This window comes from Miscanthus floridulus, chromosome 3 (genome assembly GCF_019320115.1).
Source record: "Miscanthus floridulus cultivar M001 chromosome 3, ASM1932011v1, whole genome shotgun sequence".
In the NCBI taxonomy this organism is placed as follows: domain Eukaryota; kingdom Viridiplantae; phylum Streptophyta; class Magnoliopsida; order Poales; family Poaceae; genus Miscanthus; species Miscanthus floridulus.
The window spans coordinates 84,172,413-84,197,452 of NC_089582.1; the positions used below are offsets into that span (position 1 = coordinate 84,172,413).

The 25,040-nt window shown below is 43.9% G+C and overlaps 1 long non-coding RNA gene across 3 annotated transcripts; it reads left to right on the forward strand.

The window, feature by feature from the left end:
* Window positions 1-208: 208 nt before the first annotated feature.
* Window positions 209-18,054, forward strand: LOC136546013 (uncharacterized). 3 transcript variants are annotated; one of them, XR_010781217.1, is made up of 7 exons: window positions 209-529; window positions 802-1,582; window positions 2,423-2,487; window positions 2,586-2,883; window positions 2,994-3,178; window positions 4,530-4,680; window positions 18,007-18,054. It is a non-coding gene; the product is annotated as an uncharacterized lncRNA (long non-coding RNA). The 3 variants fall into 3 exon arrangements; XR_010781216.1 differs by lacking the exon at window positions 18,007-18,054 and adding an exon at window positions 7,154-7,361; XR_010781215.1 differs by lacking the exon at window positions 18,007-18,054 and having other exon boundaries at window positions 4,530-4,733.
* Window positions 18,055-25,040: the final 6,986 nt, after the last annotated feature.

Sequence of the window (25,040 nt, forward strand, 5' to 3'; positions counted from 1 at the left end):
GACTATCCGGTCTTCTCCCTCTATCCCCGGCCACACACATAGGACTCATGCTCTATCATCTCCCCAGACAGTTTCACCCGAAGAAAACGCTTCTCTGCGTACGCAGGATTCTCTATAAAAGTCGCTACCCGAGCTGACACGAGAACTAATGCATGCATTGATTTAATCCCCCAATTTTTTCTCTTTCCTTCCACCGGCCACGAGAACACCTGCTTGGTTCGCCGCCCAAAAATCCGGCCACAAAAACATGCTATGTTTCTTCGCTGCTGGAGACTTTCCACCACACAGGAGTACGGGACACTGCGACGGCACGTCGATCTGATCCTTCCCCGACGGGCGGAGCGCGCCATCCCCATGGGATCCACGGCGCCCCTTCCTCAAAGGTGATTCGGCATCGGAGACCCCTGCATCCGGCGGCGGGCCTTCCTATCTCCAGAGGCGGCGGCGCTGATTCCACCATCTCGTCGGTGGTGCCTCCACTCATCTCGGCGGAGCCCCCTCCCACGCTGCTTCAGCCGACGATGGCCAGGTGCGCGCCTCCACGCGATTCAGATTGCCTGTTTGGCAGGTTCATCGTCATGGCGACTCTGGCCGCACACGCCCACTGTTGGAACAAGCGTGCTGGCAGATATATATTTTGGCGGATGAGCAGCATCGGCTGGTCCAATTCACAGTGTGTTTGATATGATCCCAACTTGTTTTATCTTAGTGATTTACTGAGTTTTACGTTTCGAGTAGATCGAGATGAAGATTTGATACGTATTGGATGCTTTTGGAGATCACAAGTTCCTACCTTCACAGGGTTCAAATAAAGTCGCTGTCGTGAGGCCGTGCACGCGGGCCAGAACATCTTCGTCGTTCTTCGTCTTCAGCAAAGCACTCTCTCATCGTTCAGTGCCGCCGGTCTTTGGGTGCTGTGCCCACACCATCGCCAACGTCAAATCTCTGGTGGCGTCCTCCGTGAACAAAGGACAGTGCATCCTAGCTGGAATAGGCCTACAGGCCGATGCTGGATCGTCCGGCAATCGCAGGAGTGGCGAACGCCGGCATAAGGAGCGCAGGACGAGCCTAAAAGTTAATATTGAAAATTCTTGTAAATAATGTCAGTATCTCTTCTCTACAACTAAAAAATTCCTACGACATCTACCCCGGGTAGGACGATAGGTCGTGCGACACCATGTCTACCCGGCAGGAAGAAAACCTCACTCTCGGTAGGAAATAAACCTCGCTCTCGTCCTCCCCCCGGCTCCCTTGCGACCAAAATCAAAAGAAAACAAACCTCACTCGGTGGGAAAGAAACCTCGCTCCCGTCCACCAGGCTCCGCATCCACCGCCGCCGCCGCCTCAAGAGCCCGCTGGCACCCGCGCCCGCCCGCAGCTGGGTGCGCTGCCGCCACCGCCGCACGCGCCCGCCCGGCCTGCCTGCGGATGGTGCTAGCCAGTGTCGACGAGGAGGAGGCGCGGTGGACGGGCAGCCGCAGCGTGCGCCAGCGTCTGCCGCTGCTGGAGGGCCACCGTGAATGAGATCGTGCGCGTCCCAGAGGCGTCAGGGAAATTCACCTTCCCCATCTCTCTCAAGTAGGTTAGTTGGGATCCCCACGAGCTCTGAATCTATTCTGTGTTTGATGGTCAACCTTGGTGTTTTGTAAAAAGTTTCTGTATCACCGGATTTTTTTTCTTTTCACCTTGAGTAGTCATTGCCAGTGATGGTCTTGGCCATACTGCATTCATCATTTGTTAGGGTCAAAACCTCCATGTCCAGTTTGCGTGTGTAACCCTTCGTCGTCACTGGAAGACATCAGGCAGAATTCCGTTGTTGGTACTACCTACCCGATGATCATATTTGTTTAATAATTTTCAGTTCTTATTAAGCACAAGAAATTTATGGAGGAGGTTAGGTAGGTCCAGATACTATTCTATACTCATAGGAGGTAAGATTAGTAGACAATTCTTTTTGAATTTGTTGGTTAAGTCAATTTGCTTAGAATCGAGTAAGCAAGGCCAAATGTTACTTTAGGAGACAGTCGGCTTGTTTTTACAGTCGGCTCTGTCAAATGGTGGACAGATTCTTATTGCCGTTTTAATAAGAGAGTTAATGCTTGATTTGTCGTTCCTTTGACTCTGAAATTTTATTCATCGATTTATTTGTGTTTTATTAACTTGCAATTTCAAATCTCAGGCCATGTTTAGATTGAGGTTAGGAATCAGTATTTGGCACTGTAGCACTTTCGTTTGTATTTGACAATTATTGTCCAATCATGATGTAACTAGGCTCAAAAGATTCGTCTCGTAATTTACAATCAAACTGTGTAATTAGTTATTTTTTATCTACATTTAATACTCCATGCATATGTCCAAAAATTTGATGTAATGGAAAAAGAGTGAAAAAACTTGCAATCTAAACAAGGCCTCTGTACTGCAGCCTGGTCCAAGGGATAACCATCAATGCGTTGAGAACTCAATGAGGCAGACATGTTGGATCAATAGGTACTGAGAGACAATTATTGTCCAATCATGATGGAGAACTTAATGTATTTGACAATTATTGTCCAATGAGAAAGATATTTCTTTACTGCTGCCAGCAGCTTGTATACTGACAGACAAACAATCTCCGGTAGTAAATTAATACTCAGATGGCGCTTGCCTCTGTGCGGCGCACGCGGTCTGTGCTCTGGCCCCGGCCCCGGCGTCGGCGGCCGCCCGGTCTTCCCCGGTTGCTGTGAGGGCAGCTCCAACGACAGGACCGGTTCCTCAGCCTGCAGGCCACGGCAACCAGGTACCAGATTGATGCGCACCCAACCTCCCTTCTGGTTGTGCAGTATGGTCGTCTCTGTGCTCTGTGCCTTCACGAGGCAACTTCATGGATTCCTCCCACGGCTGCAGGCAAGGCCCCCAACTTGAGCTGCTTTGTTGTGTATACTCATGCCATCCTGTTGATTTTGATCCTTTGCTTATTTGCTTGTTCCATTGGGTATATACATGATGGACGACAGGCTGGAGCAGAGCAAGCTAGCCCACATAACAATATAGTGATGTCTTGCTTGTTCAACACTGGGAAAAAGATTCTAGGAGGTTTCGCTATTTGGAAACTTATTTTCTCTTTGGTCTCAAGCTTGATTATTTTAGCTACACTGCGACCATGCCAAATCATGCCTCTGACTGTCAGGTTGTATATCAGGTAACACAGTAAACTACCCTTGGTATTATATTATGATATGCCTGTAAACAAAGACCAAATCAGTTGTTCATGTAGCTATTTATTGAGAAAAAATAGTGCTGGTGTACGGCTCTATTAATTTATCGACCATATAAATGTTTAGATTTCGACACTTAGGTGCTTCAAGGTGAAGGTATAACCTATTCCTTGCCCACCTTAAAAGTCATGGTGGTAGTGCCGCAGATATTGAATTCTTAGTTACTAGACCTTAGTGAGCGTTAATGTTATCGGAGGAAGTTATATTGTTATGAATAGTTTTCTTCCACTTGGATCTAATTCTTTACATGCTATATGGATCTATATATGAACATTAAAAAGTGAATGTTCATACCAACACTATGACCCTTCTTTTGCTTTACTTTTGGTGTTCTCCTGACTAGACCTCTGATCACCAATTGACCCAAACAATTGCAATGTCATCAGTTGTCAATATGGTTTGGCTTTTTCTGAAATGTACTGCAGCTTCCTACATGCATTGTCCTTTTCCATGCTATATATTTATTATTGTTCACTGTCTTCAGTTGTTGGTTTTCTATGCACTGTAGATGGTTCTTTCAGTTATATAAAGATTTTCTTCAGTTGAGTGTTCCTGCTCCCATGGTTCCACCTTTGCGCTTGCCACTTCCTTCGGTCTATTTATTTGGTGCTTTATCGTCCTTCGTATATGTACATGGCTGTCCAAATACTGTTGTCACCCGCTTTTTTTTTCCAATGTAGTCTTCCTATCATTGGTCACCTGGCAAATATGTGTACCACACCTCGTACCCGGCCATGCCATAATCTATCCTTACTACCTAAATAATGTCGGCTTACTATTTTCATTGAAATTCTTGTGGGTGAACGAGTGAATATTTGAAGGCTGAGAATTTGCATCTTCTGCTGGTTGCCATGCATGGATGCCGTTGCTCGCAGTTATGCTCATTGTCTTAGATTTCATAATACCATGTCAACTAGCTACTACTATTGTCTTGTACCTTGGATTCTTAGAAATCACAATAGCATTCTCTAGAGCGCGAAAAAAAACACATCTTCTGCTGGTTGCCATGCATGGATGCCGTTGCTCACCCGTTATGCCCATTGTCTTAGATTTCATAATACCACGTCAACTATTGCCACTACTATTGTATTGTACCTTGGATTCTTAGAAATCACAATAGCATTCTCTCGAGCCTTAAAAAACAGTGATGACTTTACAGAAACAGTGCATTCAATTTTCCTATATCCCGCTTTCATCTTCTTTGTACCTTTTAATGATGAATGACGGTGTTGCTTATTGAGCCCTTCTAACTGGTTGTCTTATTAAATCACCTAGAACTTCAACGTGCCGGATTTTGGGATCAACACACTTTCAGAGTCAAAGAGGCAAGATGAACTGCTCCATAATACTCGTGGAACACCAACAGGATGGACTATGATGATGCAGAATCAGACGTCCGGTTCCTAGCTATCTCCCTTTTGCAAAGGTGATTTTTGCATTGCTTTTTGAATAGTTCCACTGGTAGAGAACAGAGCTTTACTCCTGATGGGGAATCCCCTCTAGTCCCGGTTCCCCACCCGGGAGCAAGCATCCGGGACTAAAGGGGGTCCTTTAGTCTCGGGTCAGGAACCGGGACTAAAGGAGAACCTTTAGTCCCGGTTCGTATTATCAACCGGGACTAAAGGTGCCTCCTGACATGCCACGATGGCCGGCACCTTTAGTCTTGGTTGGTAATATGAACCGGGACTAAAGGTTTTATTCCTTTTTTCTTTTCTTTTCAAAATATGTTTTCGAAGTCGTATTGTACGCTGCTAATTATACATTTATACGCGCGTATAGTATGTTTCGGTTCAAGCACAATGAACGTATTAAATCACACAATTCAAGCATAGAAAATATATATATATATATATATATATATATATATATATATATATATATATATATATATATATATATGCATGCATGCATCATATATATATTTACATGCATGCATGCATATGTGTATTTTACATTATATTATTTCATGTGCATATATTACAAAAAGATTGCATTACAGTTGTTGTGATATAACAAGTTTCCTCTCATCCTCTAGCTTGGTTTCCATGGCAGTGTTGGGTCGAAGTAGAACTCGCCCTTGGAATCGATGACCTGCTCATTAAAAAATTTGGCTATAGACTTTTGAATTGCTTTGATTTGGTCTTGCCGTATGACCTTTTCCTCCAACCATCGAATCTACAGGTTTGAATTAAAGGAAAATAAATTAATATATGCACATATATATATATATATAAAGACATAGTAACACAATCAATAATAATAATTAAATGAATATATAGTGTATTTTTAACGTACTTTGAGTCTCTCTATAGGAGTTCTTTGGGAGACCACCTTGATAAACTTGCAAACATAGTAACCACAGTAGTTGTTCCCCTATTCCTGCCTCAGACACCACTTTATGAGAAAAAGATTTGTCATCCAATCTGGTGATCCGGTGAAAGCTATATGTTTAATTAATAAAGATGATGCGATTCAGGGGACTTACTTTCAAAGGGATTACATTCAGTGGCGCTTTGCATTTTTCCATGTGTTGCTTCTCAATAAAGGTTTTCCAAACACTGCCCAATAAAAAATTTGCCACGTCATCAGATATAGTTAATCATCATGTTTTTGTGTATATATAGTTGCTAGAGATCCCGAAATTACCTCTGAATAATATCTATCATATCTTGGTAGTCTTGTTGTGGTTTTCTCATCGAGTCATAGATTATCAAGTGACTTTTCACCAGATCGATGTCCATCAATATCCAGTGATTGCTGCATGTGTTTATAGGATATAATGCATAACACTCATTAGTTAACTAGAATCAACATATGAGCCATTAAGGATGATCGACATTATTAACACTCACTTGAAGTTATAGGGAAAGAGTATATCCTTCTTGTGGCGTTGGTTCACTAAGAAGTTCATGAGGTTACTCTCTGACTCAGACTTCCAATTAGTCTTTGGAGTAATTGGGTCTTTGAATACTATATGGGGATCAACAAAACCTATTTCATTGTAGCCTTCCTTTCTGAGCTCTGTCATTGTAAATCTACATATATATAGTACTTGTTAGGATAATTTATATGCATATACCCACATATGATGAGTTTAATAATAGATCAAAAGAATTATTACTTACAGACAATAGCAGCTAATGATAACTTTGTCCAAAGAGGTCAGGTGGCATTGTTGATGAAATTCTGCAAAGTCAACATACATAACATCATCGCCACGGAACCAATGTTCGTCTCTAATTCTGATACCAACGCAGAAGTCTCCACCGGTAGACGCCTGCATGTACCACTTGTTTAGCAGGTACATTTGCGTCCCCAGATCAGATAAGGCTTGAGGGTTGTATAGACTCTGGCCTAGTACAAATTTTTTCTTCCAAATATCAACCTCCGCCGCACTCTTAATGTTTCCATCACCAAACATCTGGTAAAGGTCGAGACCGGTCTCATCAATAAATTCACCAAGGTGATCCAAATCGATATCCGGAGGTATGTTTGCCTGATGCATTAATCCTAAATTCGAACCATATTCATTACCAACAACTAGCGGGGGGACTGATTGGTGCGCTTGTTGTCCGAGTTGGGAAACTCCTTTCCCTGCCCGCTTCTTTTTCTGTGCCGCCTCAATTGACTTGGTGAGAGTGTGGTCATAGTCCGATAACGTTTATTTAGACGGCTTATGAGATTCCCGCTGTTGTTGCTGGTAAAAAGCCACCCTTTTTCTTAGAATATCTGGAGCTACGAAGAAGTACAGTTTCTCCGGGTTTCTCTTGCTTCTTGATTCTTTTTAAGTTTGTCATAGAATCTAGACATATCTTTTTTATATGCATCAGTTCCTTCTTCCTTCTCTTCAGATATTATTTTGGGAATAGCCCTTGGTTTCACGGTGGCTTTCTTTGCAGGCGGGGACTGGTTCTTTATTTGAGGGGCTGGCCTCTTGCTAGGCTTCTTGGTAGGCGGGGGCGGGGGAGGCATTGGAGACCTCCTTGGAGGTGGCGGCTACGGCGTTGGAGACCTCCTTGGAGATGGTGTGGATGTAGTCTCGCCTTCCAACACAATGTCATTGTATAGAACACTATGATGATCTGGCGATTGAACAATTGGATTTAGGTTGGGGGAGGATCTGCTACAAAAAAGGAATGACATATTATTATGAGCAGATTGTTAATTATATAAGCCAATACAAATTAATGATGTATTGTTTTCATGCGCACGTACCTATGGTGAGGTAGTTCAGGAGGCGGTGGAGCCGACATCCCTGGAATGATGATGTAGCGCTTACGCCATAGAATGAATGTCTTCTCCGCTTCTCCTAGAGTCTTCTCACCATCACCTCTAGGAATGTCAAGAGGCAAATCACTAAAACCTTTTTTAGCTTTATCTACCGAGATGGTAGCATATCCTTCTTGGATTATATTCCCATGAATCCTTGGTGTCTTGGTTCAGTCGATAGGATTAGCAAGACCGATAGCCACCTTGATTGTGGAATTCCCCTTCAGAATGTGTAGCTCACACGTTGTACAAGGTTCAGTGACGTCATCCACAGGGAAGCACAGTCCTGTGTCCCCTTGATTTGGTATCTTCGTGGAAGCATAGCTGCTTTTCAATTGAACAGATTGGCTAATGTTGATTCCTGGCTCTGATGCCTGCTTGCTTGCACTCACTGCTATTTGCACTTGCCTTCTAATTTTCTCCTGCATTCTCACTTCAAGGTTTTTTTCCCGCTCCTGTGCTTCACGCACCGCTTCCTCCAATCTCTGGAGCCGCTGTGCCTCTTCTTCCTTCTTTCTCTAGCGGCTTCTGTAGAAAGGTCTGTCCTGAGGGAATCCATGCTCCCATGAGACACTTCCTTTGCATCTAGTTCGGCCACCATGTTCAATAGTCCCGATAGCGTATGTCAGCTCATCCTTCTCTCTGTTGGGCCTGAACACACCACTAGTAGTAGCTCTTTGAGCATAAAACAATCTTTCTGCTGCTTCTTGCAGTCTTGCGCCATAAACGCACTTCCCTGTCTCCTGGTCTAGTGTTCCCCCATGAGCGAAAAACCAATTCTTTGCACATTCTCCCCACTCAAGTGATTCTAGTCTGATACCCTTGGCAAGAAGGTCTGCTTCCATTTTGTTCCACTTCTTAATGGCAGTCGGGTAGCCACCTGATCCCAAGTTATGGTGGTATGTCTTCTGTTGGGCATTACATTGGTTCTTTATCACCCGACTCACACCCTCTTCCGAAGTCTTATACTGTACAAACTCATCCCAATAGGGCCTCTGCTTTGAGATCGGGCCTGGGACAGTAAAATCTAGTGCTATGTTCTTCTTGACATACGTCGTGTATAGGTGTTTCTTCCAAGTCTAAAACTAGGTGGCCATCTTCTTCATTGCCCAATCCCTAACTCGCTCCTTCAATTCATCACCATCTATTCTATCATCATAACCATCTGTTTGGAGCATGAAATGTACCAAGACATCTTTCCAAATTAATGTCTTGTCACAATCGGAGACAAAACTGATATGAGGAGCATTGGTCTTCTTCTTCCATTCACGGGTACTAATCGGGAGCCGGTCCCATACAAGGTAACCACAGTGGTGCACAAATTTCATTTTATTCGCCCCCCCCGGTTCTCCTGTATCCACATTGAACTCCGAGATGATGAAGCGGCCCTCCAATGGCTTTTTGGGACCTCGAACATTTTTACTCTTCGTTGTAGTTGTTGATGTCGATCCAGAGGGCTACAAAACATAAACATTATTTTTAATGTCATGAGCACACATAAGACATATGATAATATATATAGCTAATAATAAAAAATATATACTTGGCCAATATGTTGTTGCTCATTTTGTTCAAGAGCTAAGTACTGACTCCCGTCATCTACATCCTCTTGCACGTTATTTTTAGCACCATCATCGCCGACAACTTGAGTGCCAGTGTTGAACAAATTCATCATCAACTCCTCATCCATGTTTCTCGGGTCGGCCATCTAGCTTCAAAAAACAAAACCAATATATAGTACGTCAAATCTTTGCTTACATGCGTAAAATCTATGAACAATATGCATTATTAAATCTTGCCCCTCGGTCACGGACACAATTCGCCACACTAGGGCGAACTGCGTCGGTACTAGGGCGAATTAGGGCTATACATAAATGGCCGAGGGCGAATTACGTCGGTGACTAGGCCGAACCACGTCGGTGACATCAACAGCACGGTTCACCCTGGTGTGATTGTTTAGCGTTAATGATAACGATAATACGAATGTTGATCGACTAGGCCGCGAGAGAGGGCGGTGTGACAAGAGTGGCGGTGCTCCACTCCGCCGTATATATGTCTATACACATGGGTGAACGAGGGCGGCGGTGCTCCGCCGTATACATAGAAACGCATGGGCGAACGAGGGCGGCGGTGCTCCGCGACGTATATATACATGCATATGAATGCAAATGACATATATATGTGTCGGTGTGGTGGCTGGTGTGCTGATGACAATGACGTGAGGCGGGCTGGTGTGCTGACAACGACGACGTGAGGCGGGCCAGGGCGGTGTCGGTGCGTGATGTTGTGATCCTATGTACCATGTGAACCATGTAGTCATTCATCATATGAGAAAATTCTATGCTGATAATGTAAGTATAAGTCATTATGAAATGTAAGTATATGTGTCTTATTGCTAATATAACCATTACTATTTCCGAAATGATAAGAATTTATCTTCTTTTTGGACTTTTCTTTCTTGTGGCCCAAATTGTCTGTAGCCATGCATGCAAGTCCAACCAAAACTGCTTACATCATCACATGTGATATTTTTTATAAACTAAAAAATGCTTAGTTTATAAACTGGGTATCCAAATTGAGTTCCTATTTGACCATTATATATCCTACAACAAATCCTTAAAAAAAAGACCCTACATGAATATATTTGGATAAAATTTTGTTAACAAACATTGATCTATGAAGATAGAAAAAATTCTTGTATTGAGCAAAGGCAATGTTCTAGATTCATGAAACAATGTTCTACTTTCAAAAGAGAAATGTTTTCAGTTCAGGAGAACAAATTTCTACGTTTCAGATCTATTCGGTATCACAGCAAAATATAACATTTTTTGAAGTTTTCCGGCCACCATTTGAGAATGTACAGAGAGACGAACTGATCACCTCGAGCTCGGTAGTGGAGGGCCTCGGACACGCACGGAGGAGGGCGCGGTGGAGGGCCACGGGCGCACGCGGAAGAGGGGCACGGGCGCACGCGGAGGAAGGGCACGGGTGCGCGCAGTGGAGGCCACACGAGGAAGAAGAGGGCGGCGGTGTCACAGAAGGCGAACGGACGACGGCGCGAGGAAGAAGAGGGCGGCAGTGTTCGATGAGGAAGAAGACGAGCGGATCGATCTGCGCCAGGCGCTGGCGGTTATATACCAGAGAGAATTACTCCCGGTGCCAGCCACCAGCCGGGAGTAAAGGGTCTTTACTCCCGGTGCGAGTTACCAACCGGGAGTAAAGGTACCTTACCTTTACTCCCGGTTGGTAACACGCACCGGGAGTAAAGGGTTTTTTTTGGTGGGCCACGAAACTGCAGCCCACCTTTACTCCCGGGTGGGCTTCCCACCCGGAGTAAAGGTGGCCTGCAGTTTTGTTTTTCGCCTGTTTTAAGCAATAGTCTTGTTAAATACAATAGAAATGCAATAGTTTTTGTTAAATACATAGTCAATTAAATAAAAGGCAAAAAATTATTTTGTTAAAAATATGGATTTTCTTTTTCTTTATTGCACATAGGAAAAATCTATAACCTAACTTTTTTTATTTTTTGTTACAATTATAAAACATAATATAACTAATATTTATTATTTTGTTAATGCAAAAATGTAGTGTTTAATTAAAATTATTAAAACTATTGGTTTTGGACAGGAAATTTGTTTTCACATCATTTTAACGTTAATATTTTAATTCTTCATCACTCAATATCCTAATTTACCTTTTTGAGAGAGAAATCCCACCAAATCAAACATTGATTTAATTTGAAACATGACATAATAAACATCTAAATTCATAATTATTACATAATATCTCAAACACACACTACATTAAATCACTATATCATCAGGTGGGCACAACAGTGAACTTCTTCTTTACGTATGTCCCTTGGTTATGATTGCGTCGTAACCATGGAGTGTCCTCATCATTTACCAAGATGCTAGGGTCTTTGTTCACTTTGAATGGCGGAATTCGGTCATCCTTTTCATAATCTTCTGACATGTCCGACTTGTCCTCAATTCCCACGATGACTCTTTTCCCTGAAAGAACTATGTGGCGCTTTGGCTCTTTGGTTGAGTCATTATCGTTTTTCCCTCTTTTGGTTTGGTAGACATATCATTGACATAGAACACCTGATTCACATCCTTGGCAAGGACGAATGGTTCATCTTTGTACCTAATATTACTAAGGTCTACTGTTGTCATTCCATACTCGTTGTCTACTGTTACCCCGCCTCTGGTCACCTTGACCCATTGGCACTTGAACAATGGGATCTTCAAAGTAGGTGCATATTCTAGTTCCCATATTTCATCTATGTGTCCATAATATGTCTGCTTATTCCCATTCGGGTCTGTGGCATCTATGCGGACACCACTATTTTGGTTGGTACTCCTTTTATCTTGGGCTACTGTGTAGAATATGTTCCCATTTATCTCGTACCCTTTGTATGTGACGATATGCCATGATGATTGCATAGCCAATAAATACAGTTGCTCATGGATGCTCTCATCACCTTGATATTTTTTTCGCAACCAACCGCCGAAAGTTTCCATGTGCTTACACGTAATCCAAGCTTCAGTCTTCCCTGGAAACTCGGATCGTAAGAGATCCTTGTGTGTCTCAATATACGGATCTACCAAAGAGGAGTTCTGTAGAACTGTGTAGTGCGCTTTATTGAAATAATCATCATCCGTACCAATATATGTTTTCCTCCCTAGTGTCCCCTTTCCGCTTAGTCTCCCCTCATGTCTCGATTCAGGAACATCAATCGAGTCAAGGTCAGGAATAAAGTCAACACAGAACTCAATGACCTCTTCTGTTTCATAGCCCTTGGCGATGCTTCCTTCTGAGCGAGCATGGTTGTGAACATATTTCTTCAGGACTCCCATGAATCTCTCTAAGGGGAACATGTTGTGTAGGAACATAGGACCGAGAGTGAAAATCTCCTTGACTAGGTGAACTAGGAGGTGTGTCATAATATCAAAGAAGGAAGGAGGGAACACCAACTCAAAGCTAACGAGACATTGAACCACATCATTCTATAGTTTAGCTAGATCAGTTGGATCAATTGCCTTCTGAGAAATTGCATTGAGGAATGCACATAGCTTCACGGTGGCTAGACGTACATTTGGAGGTAGAATTCCTCTTAATGCAACTAGAAGTAATTGCGTCATGAGAACGTGACAGTCATGGGACTTTAAGTTACATAATTTCTTCTCTGGCACATTTATAATACCCTTTATATTCGAGGAGAATCTAGATGGTACCTTGATGTTGTTTAAGCATTCAAACATGATTTCCTTCTCCTCTTTGCTTAGAGTGTAGCTAGCAGGACGTAAGTAATGGCGTCCATCATCTGTCTTCTCTGGATGCAGGTTGTCTCTTTCTCTCAAACAACACAGGTCCTGTTGTGCTTCAAATGTGTCCTTAGGCTTTCCATACACACCCATAAAGCCTAGCAGGTTCACACAAAGATTCTTCGTCAGGTGCATCACGTCGATCGAGCTGCGGACCTCTAGGACTTGCCAATAGGGTAGGTCCCAAAATATGGACTTCTTCTTCTACATGGGTGCGTGACCGTTAGCGTCGTTCGGAACAGGTTGGCTTCCATGTCCTTTTCCAAAGACGACTTTCACATCATTGACCATATCGAGTACATCCTCACCGGTTCAGTTGCGAGGCTTGGTCAGGTGGTCTGCCTTCCCTTTAAAATGCTTGCCTTTCTTTCTTACGGGGTGATTTGCAGGAAGAAATCGACGATGGCCAAGGTACACGACCTTTCGACATTTTTTCAAGAATACACCTCTAATATCACCGAAGCAGTGTGTGCATGCATTATATCCCTTGTTTGACTGTCCTAAAAGATTACTTAGAGCAGGCCAATCATTGATTGTTACAAACAACAATGCTCGCAGATCAAAGTGTTCCTGTTTGTACTCATCCCACACACGTACACCTTCTTTATTCCACAAAATGAGAAGTTCGTCAATAAGTGGTCTCACGTACACATCGATGCCATTGCCAGGTTGCTTCGGGCCTTAGATGAGCACAGGCATCATAATGAACTTCCGCTTCATGCATAACCAAGGAGGAATGTTGTAGATACTTAGAGTAACAGGCCAAGTGCTATGACTACTGTTCTGCTCTCCAAAAGGATTGATACCATCTGTACTTAAAGCAAACCTTAAGTTTCTTGCGTCATTTGCAAACTCTAGGAATTCTCTGTCGATTGCTCTCCACTGGGACCCATCAAAAGGGTGTCTCAACATATTGTCTACCTTACGGTCTTCTTTGTGCCATTGCAACAATTTTGCATGTTCTTTGTTTCTGAACAGTCGTTTTAAGCGTGGTATTATAGGAGCATACCACATAACCTTGGTAGGGATTTTCTTCTGTGGATGTTCGCCCTCAACATCACCAGGGTCATCTCGCCTGATCTTATACCGCGACGCATGGCATACCGGGCATGCATCCAATTTCTCGTACTCTTTGCCATGGTACAGGATGCAGTCATTAGGACATGCATGTATCTTCTCTATTTCTAGCCCCATAGGACAGACAACTTGTTTTGCTTCGTAGGTAGTGGCAGACAATTCATTGTCCTTCGGAAGCATCTTCTTTTGGATTTTTAGTAACTCTCCAAATCTCTTGTCAAATACACCATTCTTTGCCTTCCATTGCAGCAATTCTAGTGTGGTTCCCAACTTTTTCTGCCCTGCATCACAAGTTGGGTACAACAATTTCTTGTGATCTTCTAGCATCCGCTCGAACTTGATCTTCTCCTTTTCACTTTCACATTCTCTTTGTGCGTCACGAATGACCTGAGAAAGATCATCAGCCGGCTCATCTTCTACGGCTACCTCTTCTTCAGCTTCTCCCATTGCAGTATCATTGAAGCACGCACCATCAGGAATAATATCATTGTCGTCCCATTGTTCTTCTTCACCTTCTTCCATTACAACACCGGTTTCTCCGTGCTTTGTCCAACAAATATAGTTTGGCATGAAACCCGACTTGAACAAGTGTGAATGAAGAGTCCTTGAGCAAGGATATTCCACCGTATTCTTACATATGGCACATGGGCAGCACATGAAACCATCGCGTTTGTTTGCCTCGGCCGCACATAACAAAGAATGCACGCCGTCAATGAACTCTTGGGAGCGGCGATCAGCATTATACATCCAATGACGGCTCATCTGCATTACATGACATAAATACCATATTAAAACCTAGATCATAATTAATTATTTATACAACATGCGTGCCACCACAAAAGATACAAATTTATGAAAGCATCGCTACAATGTAGACAATCCCAACTACCACTAAAAGAACTAAAGCTAAAATACATTTCAGGAGCATAAGGATTTCGCGACCAATCTCAACTAAAACAAACAGATACCCCGATTGTGCAACATCTTTGGGCTTCTTCGACTGGATCACTGCCTCATTAGCCGCCGTATCTGCATGTTGTGCAAGATATTTTTGCACGAGTTCAACATACTCTTCCTCCCAGTAGAAGCCTGAACATCGTCCACTGCCATCCCACTGAAATTAAAATAAAAAATTAGAACTTTAATCACAACCATCATGAAAATAGGTATAAACTAACCATAATCATTAAATACGATAAAATAACTCACATTGCGATCCGGACACTTGTAGAAGATACGATCCTTGTTGGGACCCTCCTTCTTCACTCGGTACTCCATCACAATCTTCGTCTCATCATGACACTTGCCGTATGGAATGAGAGGGAGGCCCAGCCTAAGTCGCTTTGGAAACCTATGAGAGGCCGAGGACCCGGAAGCAGTTGCCATCTACTCTCTATACTCATTTTTAATACACTATAAATTTCTCCTTTTATAAACAAATAAAATTAAGAAACTATAAAATTATCTAGATCTCTATACTCATTTTTTAATACATTATAGCTCAAAAACATGTTTTAATAAATAACCATCCGTACTAGTTGACCTTGCTTACGTGATCATCTCGGCGAGCATTTCTCTACCGGACGGCACCGTACTTGGTCAAGGAAGAGCTCCGATTCTACGAGGAAGGGAACACGGTCTTCCACGACCGTTGTCGCTCTCCCTCGTAGAATCAAAGCTCCTCCTTGATATCCGTTACCGCTCGGTAGAGAACATGCTCGCCGAGATGAACACGGTCCGCAAGTTCAACTAGTACAGATTTTCTATAATTTTCTAACTATTTTCTAAGTTTATATTTATATATACTACGTTTAGGTATGGTGATTGACAGACTACTGCGACGATATCGGGACATGTGAATAAATAACCATCCGTACTAGTTGACCTTGCTTATGTGATCATCTCGGCGAGCATTTCTCCACCGGATGGCACCGTACTTGGTCAAGGAAGAGCTCCGATTCTACGAGGAAGGGAACACGGTCTTCCACGACCATTGTCGCTCTCCCTCGTAGAATCAAAGCTCCTCCTTGACGTCCGTTACCGCTCGGCAGAGAACATGCTCACCGAGATGAACACGGTCCGCAAGTTCAACTAGTACGGATTTTCTATAATTTTCTAACTATTTTCTAAGTTTATATTTATATATATACTATGTTTGGGTATGGTGATTGACAGACTACTGCGATGATATCGGGACATGTGAATAAATAATCATCCGTACTAGTTGAAGTTGCTTACGTGATCATCTCGGCGAGCATTTCTCCACCGGACGACACCATACTTGGCCACGGAAGAGCTCCGATTCTACGAGGAAGGGAACACGGTCTTCCACGACCGTTGCCGCTCTCCCTCGTAGAATCAAAGCTCCTCCTTGACGTCCGTTACCGCTCGGCAGAGAACATGCTCGCCGAGCTGAACACGGTCCGCAAGTTCAACTAGTACGGATTTGCTATAATTTTCTAACTATTTTCTAAGTTTATATTTATATATACTTTAACCTTCTTTCATGTAAATATGCAAGCTTGAAGTGATTTTGAGCTCAAATTGCTTACAAATGAAAAAAACCACAATAAAGAACCATATATATATAGTGAACAAAATGGCATAAGACAATGGTGAAAAATGAGAGTATGAGATTGGTAACCTTTACAACTGAAGAATCGACGGAGGAATCGAAGAAATCGACGGAGGAATCGAAGAATGGATGGAGGAACAATGGAGGGAGGGAGGAAGCAAGAACACGGGCAGTGAGCTTCAAAATGTGCTGAGCTCGGGCTCGGAGAGGAAGAAGGAGATGGGCGATATATAAAGGGAGAACATTTAGTCCCGGTTGGTGGCTCCAACCGGGACTAAAGGTAACTTTCCAACCCCGGGCGCAGCCACGGCCCGCTTGTCAGCTCTTTCCCCCACCTCCTCCCGCACGCCCCGCCCAGTCAGGCAACTGCCGCTGCGCAACCGCCGCCCCGTGCCCGCTCCTCACGACGTGGGCGCGTCGCCCCGCTCCACGGCCTCGTTAAAAGGGAGCCAAGACCCTCCGTGCACCCCTGCTGCCTTTTCCCCGCCCTCCTTTCGCACTTGCTCGGGCCGAAGAAGCCGCAACAACCGCCGCAGCACTCGCCAGATCCACCGTGCGCGTGCAGCCATTTCCGTCGCCTCGCCGTCGCGTCTGGCCCTCAGCCGAGCTTTGCCGTGATGTAACGAACCACTTGCCGCCTTTGTCTTCTTGTTTTTCCCCTTCAATCGCTAACTCTTGGTCGTCGGTCTTCACAGAATGCCGCCGTCCGCTGCTCACCGTGGTCCGCCATCCTCGCTTCATCACCGCCTTTGATTTTCGCCGTGGTGAGCTCGCTTTGCTCCCCTCTTTTCCCCCGTGTGTTTATTCACGTGTTTCGTGGTCATTTGAGCCTTATCCGCGTGCGCCATGAAGCTCCACGCCGCCGGCAATGGTAGAGCCGCCGCGGCTGCACTGTTCCCCACCGGCGTTTTCTTCTTTTCCCCCCCTCATCTAATCCAAGCCCTTCATCGTCTGATCAACGGCCCTGGATGGCCGATACCCCTTCGGGGGTAAAATTGCTAAAGAGCCCTCCTGTTTTCGTGTAATAGAACCCGCCGTCCTTAGCGTATTTCCCCGAATGCGTAACCCTGTTTAGAAAGCGTAAACCTCACTGTTTAAGTCAAAAGTATGCTTTCAGTATTTATAGAAATGCCATTCGAACTGTTTCGCTTATATAATTGTCGTTTTAACTCCGAATTGATCCATTCAAATCGCGTTAGCTTCGTAATTTCATAAGCTACATGTTGGAGCTACTGTTAGTCAAGTTTGGAACTTTTTAATTTCATGATTAGAATTAATTAAATATAGGGCTATTGAAAAACCCGTTTTAATCATAACTTTCACATTTTAGCTCCGTTTTTCGTGAACTTCGCGTTGACGTGATCGTAGCGAAACGTAGATTAGTTTTACAAACATTTTATTTTGATTTCAATACTGTTGGTGTACTATTCTAATGATAGGAGTGTTTGCTTTGCATGAATGCTTTTGGAATGTTGTATGTTGCCGTGTTGGTCGCGTTCAGACGGTGAGGAAAACGTTGGAGACCAAGAACTCTTCGACGACCAGCAGGACCAGCACGAGTTTGTGAACCAAGGCAAGTATAACATGGGCCTTCCTTGATGTCCTATTTCACTTTAATCAATTACTCATTTGCATGTGTCTAAATTTGATACCCGTAAGGACATCCTAGTGATTGTTATCCTGTTTCTTGTCTCCTATGGGTTAAATGCATATGGGTAGATGGCTAGTGCTCTAACTGAACATGATATACATATTGATGAATGATACTATGGAACGAAGTGAGTAACGTGAATTATAACAACTGTTCCATAGGGCGAAAGTGCAAATGACCTTTGTTCATGTTGCTCTCGGCCCTCCATAAGGACTTATCTGTCGGCAAAAGCTGGGACTGACAGTGCAACCGGAAGAGTCATATGGCTCTGACTTTAGCTCAGTAATAGGATCTTTCCTAACTAGTTAGAGGTTACCTTTTTGGCGCAAATGGGGCTTGCCACTTTGGGTATAGGGCTACCTCTGTTCCTATGAGTATAGCCGCGATGGATTTGTGCCATAGGAAAGGGGGGTCCCTACATCTGCCTGCCAAGGAAACCTAGCGGCCCTAACTTGTTAGGGAAACCTATGAAATGGCTTCATAGTGTACCCTGCCCGCTCACCTTGGTAGTGACATGGGAGTAATTAACCCGGGCATATGGGGATCATGACTCGCGGTGAATGTGCACCACCTCTGTAGAGGGTAACAAACTGTTATAACAGCCGTGCTCACGGTTACGAGCGGCCCGGAAAACTCACAGAATAATTGGATGCTTGATGATGATCAATTAAGTTGTTCTATGATGAATTATGGTAAACTTGACCCCGTCATATGTTCTTATGGGAATTAAATGGGAGCTTAAGCATAACTTGATAATACTTGAGAATAAAAGTTTGACCTATTAAAAATGCTAACTACAGTAAACCAGAGTCTATCCTTTTTGAGCTTCATAACCCCATGCTAGCTTGCTAAATACGGAATGTACTTACACTTGTTTATTTTCTTTACTTGGATAAAAATCCCGGATGGGTAACAGATGACAACGGGTATGAGGATTTCCCAGAGGATTATTAGGCTTGTGGTCAACCAGTTGACCTTCCCTGTGATGACGGCCACGAGAGTTCATTCTATTTTATTATTCCGCTGTGATGTATGAGACTAAGTTCTATTATAACTCTGATGTATGAGACACCGTGATGATACTATTGTAATTTGTCAGCTTGTGTGTGTGATTGATTCCTGGGCACACACGAGTTTTGTGCATTCAATTTTATCCTTAAAATTGGGTGTGACAAATTGGTATCAGAGCTAGGTTGACTGTAGGACGCAAGCCTAGTTAGAAAATGGTCGTTTTAGCAGCTTTGCTCCTCTGGTTTCTTGCTTACTGACTTATCCTTGTTATTTTATTAAAACGTTTATGCTTTTCATACCTTAATCTATTATTTAAAATTGTTGATTCTAATTTCATCTCACTTTAAATCTATAGATGTCTCAAAATCCGAAGACTGCTCGACTCAGCACCGCCGGCTATCGTGCCATGTTCACCCCGCGTGCCCCACCGGCAGAGAGGGAGATTGTGATCATCTCCGACGACGTGGAGATGGCTACACCGACGCCTACACCTACTCCTACACCAGTCGCTGTGCCCGTCTACCCTATGGTAGCTACACCTGAGGAGTCGACGGCTACTTCCCCTACACCTGCACCCTCCCCAGCTGCCCCCGTGGAGGACGATGAGATTGGCTGGAAGTGCAAGTACTACTTCAAGCCAGCTCCAGAGACAGCCTACTACCACACTCTCCTCACCCACGTGCTGGACGACTACTTCCCCGACTTGCACGCCTCCATCAGCTACCACTGCGCCGAGTACAAGCACCCACTGGAGGCTACCTTCTGGAAGGTAGAGCTGGTGGTCACCGCATGGAATGATATCATCAATGGACATGAGGTGGAGACTGTCCACAGTGCCCCTGCCAGGAGAGCCCATGCTTTGGATGGCATGGAGGATGCGGCACAGAATGCCTACATCCACTACCATGGTCGTCGCTTCGAGGCCATGAGGGAGGATCGCTTCAGGTTCCTTCCTCGAAATGATCATGAGGGTGTTTGGCAGGTGTTGGCTCCACCAGAGAATGACCCCACCTTGGAGGCAACGGTGCAGCATGTCCACGCTATGCAGGGAGTGGATGATGAGGTCAAAGGAGAACTGCGTGCATCCCAGAGGGCGCAGAGACGTCTGCAGAAACAAGTGGATGAACTTCGAGCACAGCTGGGACAGCCTTCCATCTACAAGAAGAAGCGCCGTTCCTTCACCATGATTGACACCGCTCCATAGGTGTTAGGTGCCTTGATCTAGATTATCACGTCGTTAGTTCGTGTCCTTATTTAGTCTTGTTGGTCTTGTGAACTTGGTTGATTAGATGTTTGATTTGGGAACTTGGTTGAGTTGGTATTTTGCTTGATTGCTGGAAGTTTGTGGGCATGTCCACAACTTCCTTAGATTGGAACTTTAAATTTAGAATGAAATCTTAATGCAGAAGTATCATTTTATCTTATCTCTGCTGTGCTGATTTCTGGAGCAGCCTGTGTTCTTTATCTGGTAACTCGAAATCTGGGATGATAAAAATTCTGAAATTTGTGTGGAGATGTCTAGACCTCTGTACCTCTCAAGTGTCTTTGGAATCACGTCAATAGCTATTCAGGTTTGGGAGATCTAATTGGCACAAGTTGATGTTCCGGTGCTGTCTGGAACTCAGAACAGTTTCGGTTTAGCTCTATTTTTGACTGGATGTGAGTTCGAATCTGTAAAAGTGGTCTAAATGAAAGTTGTAGCTGATGTCCTAAGCTTTCTAACGAATCTTGGTGCACCTCTGTTGGACCTCTGAAACTCGAATTATAATAGTTTTACTGAACCGCTGAATTTGAGTCTTGCCCAGAAAATTTCAGCATTGTTTCATATCTCTTGTAAGTTCTCTATAATTGGAAAAATCTCTAAATTTTGCACATTTGTTGGACAACAGATGGCCGCAAGAGGAGGAAGAGGCAGAGGCCGTGGTCGTGGGCGTGATGCTCTTATGAATCCACCACCGCCACCTGTGACCATGGAGCAGATTTTGGGAATGCAAGCGCAGCTGATGCAAGCTATGATGCAGCGCTTGGACAATGAACCTGCAAGAGGTCCACCACCTGTCCAGGTTAGAGATAAGCGTGGAGAGTTTATGAAAGGTCGTCCACCGGTGTTCACACATGCCACAGACCCTATGGAGGCCGATGATTGGTTGCGTGCTGTGGAGAAACAACTGAACATAGCACAATGCAACGACCTGGAGAAAGTGTTGTATGCTTCCAGGCAACTCCAAGGAGCTGCTCAGGATTGGTGGGAATCATTCCAGTTTGGACGTCCCAACAATGCTCCTGATATCACTTGGCAGGAATTTAAGGACAGTTTTAGATCATACCATATTCCTGATGGACTAGTGGAACTAAAGCAGGAAGAATTCAGATCTCTCAAGCAAGGATCAATGACTGTGGTGGAATATCGGGACAAGTTTACACAACTATCTCACTACGCTCCTAATGATGTGGCAGATGACAAGGATAAGCAACGCCATTTCCTCAAGGGACTCTATGATGGACTGCAGCTCCAGCTAATGTCTAATACTTATCCTAACTTCCAGTCTTTGGTGAATCGCGCAATCGTGATTGATGATAAGCGCAAGGAGATGGAAGCTAAGAAGAGAAGGCTCCAAGGGCAAGCTTCTGGAAGCAACACTCGCCCGCGTGCTTATCCCCAGCAAGGTTTCCAGCAGAGGAATCAAGGACCAACTCATCAGGGAAACCGTGGTCAGTATCCTTAGCGGAACCAGTTCCAACAACGCCCCCAGTATCAGCAACAGTTTGGAAATCAGCGTCCCCCGCAACAGACTAGCAATCCTGCAACACGCCAGGGGGTGCCTAACAATGCTCCTATGAAGAGTGGCGCACCCAACAATCCCAATGCCTGTTACCGATGTGGAGAAGTAGGTCACTATGCTCATCAGTGTCCTAAGAAGCAGAACCAGCAAGCACCTCAGAACCAGGCCAACAATCAGAAGTTCAACGCCCGACCACCTCTCACAGCGAAGGTGAACTATGTGTCATCTGATGCGGCTCAGGAGACGCCTGAGGTCATGTTGGGTACGTTCAGCGTCAACTCTATTTCTGCTACCATACTTTTTGATTCTGGTGCTTCGCATTCTTTTATCTCCCAAGCTTTTGTTAGAATGCATAGCATACCTTTGTGTGCCATGAAAAACCCAATACTTGTGAATTCCCCGAGAGGTAGTATGCCCGCTTCTTATTGGAGCCCCTCAACTAGCATTTCCTTAAGGGGGGTAGACTTCAAGGTGAAGCCTATTGTGTTGAGAACAGTGGGAATTGACCTTATCCTGGGAATGGATTGGATGAAACAACACCGGGCAGTGATACAGTGTCAGGAGAAATCTGTGGTTGTGACATCACTCAATGGGGATAGAATCTGTGTAGAAGTAGTAGTGCAAGCTCAGCCTACAGCCACAGTGAATCAGCTAGATGGTGAAATCAATGAACAAGATCGTGTCGTGGAGGAGTTTCCGAATGTCTTCCCCGATGACTTGCCAGGTATGCCACCTGACCGAGACATTGAATTCATTATTGAACTATTACCTGGAACTACACCAATAGCTAAACGTCCATATAGAATGGGAGTTAATGAATTAGAAGAGCTTAAGAAACAACTAAAAGAGTTGCAAGAAAAAGGTTTCATACGCCCCAGTTCTTCCCCGTGGGGGGCACCTGTGATCTTTGTGGATAAGAAGGATGGTAGTCAACGGATGTGTGTGGATTACCGCTCACTTAATGAGGTTACCATCAAGAATAAATACCCTTTGCCTAGGATAGATGATTTGTTTGATCAGTTGAGAGGAGCTCATGTGTTCTCCAAGATTGATCTCCGATCTGGATATCATCAACTTAAGATTCGGAACTCGGATATACCTAAGACAGCATTCACTACGCGGTATGGATTATATGAGTACACCGTTATGTCTTTTGGATTGACCAATGCACCTGCATACTTCATGTATTTGATGAATAAGGTGTTCATGGAGTTTCTGGATAAATTTGTGGTAGTATTCATTGATGACATACTAATATTCTCCAAGACTGAAGAAGAACATGCGGAACACATAAGGATGGTCTTGCAAAAGCTTAGAGAACATAAGTTATACGCTAAGCGGAGCAAGTGTGAGTTTTGGTTAAAGGAAGTCTCTTTTCTGGGTCATGTTGTCTCCAATGGTGGAATAGCAGTGGATCCAGGCAAAGTGCAAGATGTACTGAATTGGAAACCACCAACCACTGCCAGTGAGATTCGAAGCTTTTTGGGATTAGCTGGTTATTACCGAAGGTTCATTGAAGGCTTTTCCAAGCTAGCCAAGCCTATGACAGCTTTGTTGGAAAAGAATGCTAAGTATGTATGGTCAGATAAATGCCAGGCAAACTTTGAAGAGCTAAAGAAGAGATTGACTACAGCTCCAGTATTAATTTTGCCCGATTTAAACAAGAACTTCTCTATATATTGTGATGCATCCCGTTTGGGTCTTGGATGTGTGCTTATGCAAGAAGGAAGAGTGGTTGCATATGCATCCAGACAACTAAGGAAGCATGAGTTGAATTATCCTACTCATGACTTGGAATTGGCAGCTGTGGTTCATGCTTTGAAGATCTGGAGACATTATCTGATTGGACATAAGAGTGATATCTATACTGATCATAAAAGTTTGAAGTATATCTTCACCCAATCAGATCTGAATTTAAGACAACGTCGTTGGTTGGAATTGATCAAAGACTATGATTTGGAAGTGCATTATCACCCGGGAAAGGCAAACGTAGTAGCTGATGCACTTAGCAGAAAGAGCTATGCCAATGAAATTCAGACAACACCTATGTCAGCAGAGTTGTGTGCTGAAATGGAGTATCTCAACTTGAGCTTGGTCACTAATGCAATGGAATTGGTAATAGAGCCTACACTGGAACAGGAGATACGCAAAGGTCAATTGGAGGATGAAAAACTTAAAGAGATAGCAGAGAATGTAGTGCTTGGAAAGGCACCCGGATTCAGAATGGATGAGAATGGAACTCTTTGGTTCGGGAAAAGGATATGTGTACCGGAAGTGAAAGCTATCCATGATGCAATTCTGCAAGAGGCCCATGAGTCTGCCTATTCTATACATCCCGGAAGTACCAAGATGTACTTGGATCTCAAAGAAAAGTATTGGTGGTATGGTTTGAAGAGAGATGTGGCAGAATATGTGGCTTTGTGTGACACTTGTCAAAGAGTGAAAGCTGAGCATCAAAGACCTGCAGGGTTACTACAACCAATGAAGATCCCTGAATGGAAATGGGAAGAAGTTGGCATGGATTTTATTGTAGGATTACCTCGCACTCAAAGAGGTTATGATTCAATATGGGTAATAGTGGATCGACTCACTAAGGTCGCTCACTTTTTACCAGTCAAGACTACATATAATGGTGCAAGATTTGCAGAGTTATATATGGAACGAATAGTGTGCTTACATGGTGTTCCCAAGAAAATTGTGTCGGATAGAGGCACCCAATTTACATCACAATTCTGGCATAAAGTACATAGATCTTTGGGAACCAAGTTGAATTTCAGTTCTGCTTACCACCCGCAAACTGATGGACAGACTGAAAGGATCAACCAGATTTTGGAAGATATGTTAAGAGCCTGTGCACTCCAGTATGGTGATAGTTGGGATAAGAGTCTGCCTTACGCAGAGTTCTCGTACAACAACAGTTATCAAAAGAGCCTCAAGATGGCACCTTTCGAGGCATTGTATGGACGTAAGTGTAGAATGCCTTTGTTCTGGAATCAGACTGGAGAAACTCAAGTGTTTGGTCCCGATGTCCTTAGAGAAGCGGAAGAACAAGTGAGAATGATTAGAGACAATTTGAGAGTAGCTCAGTCT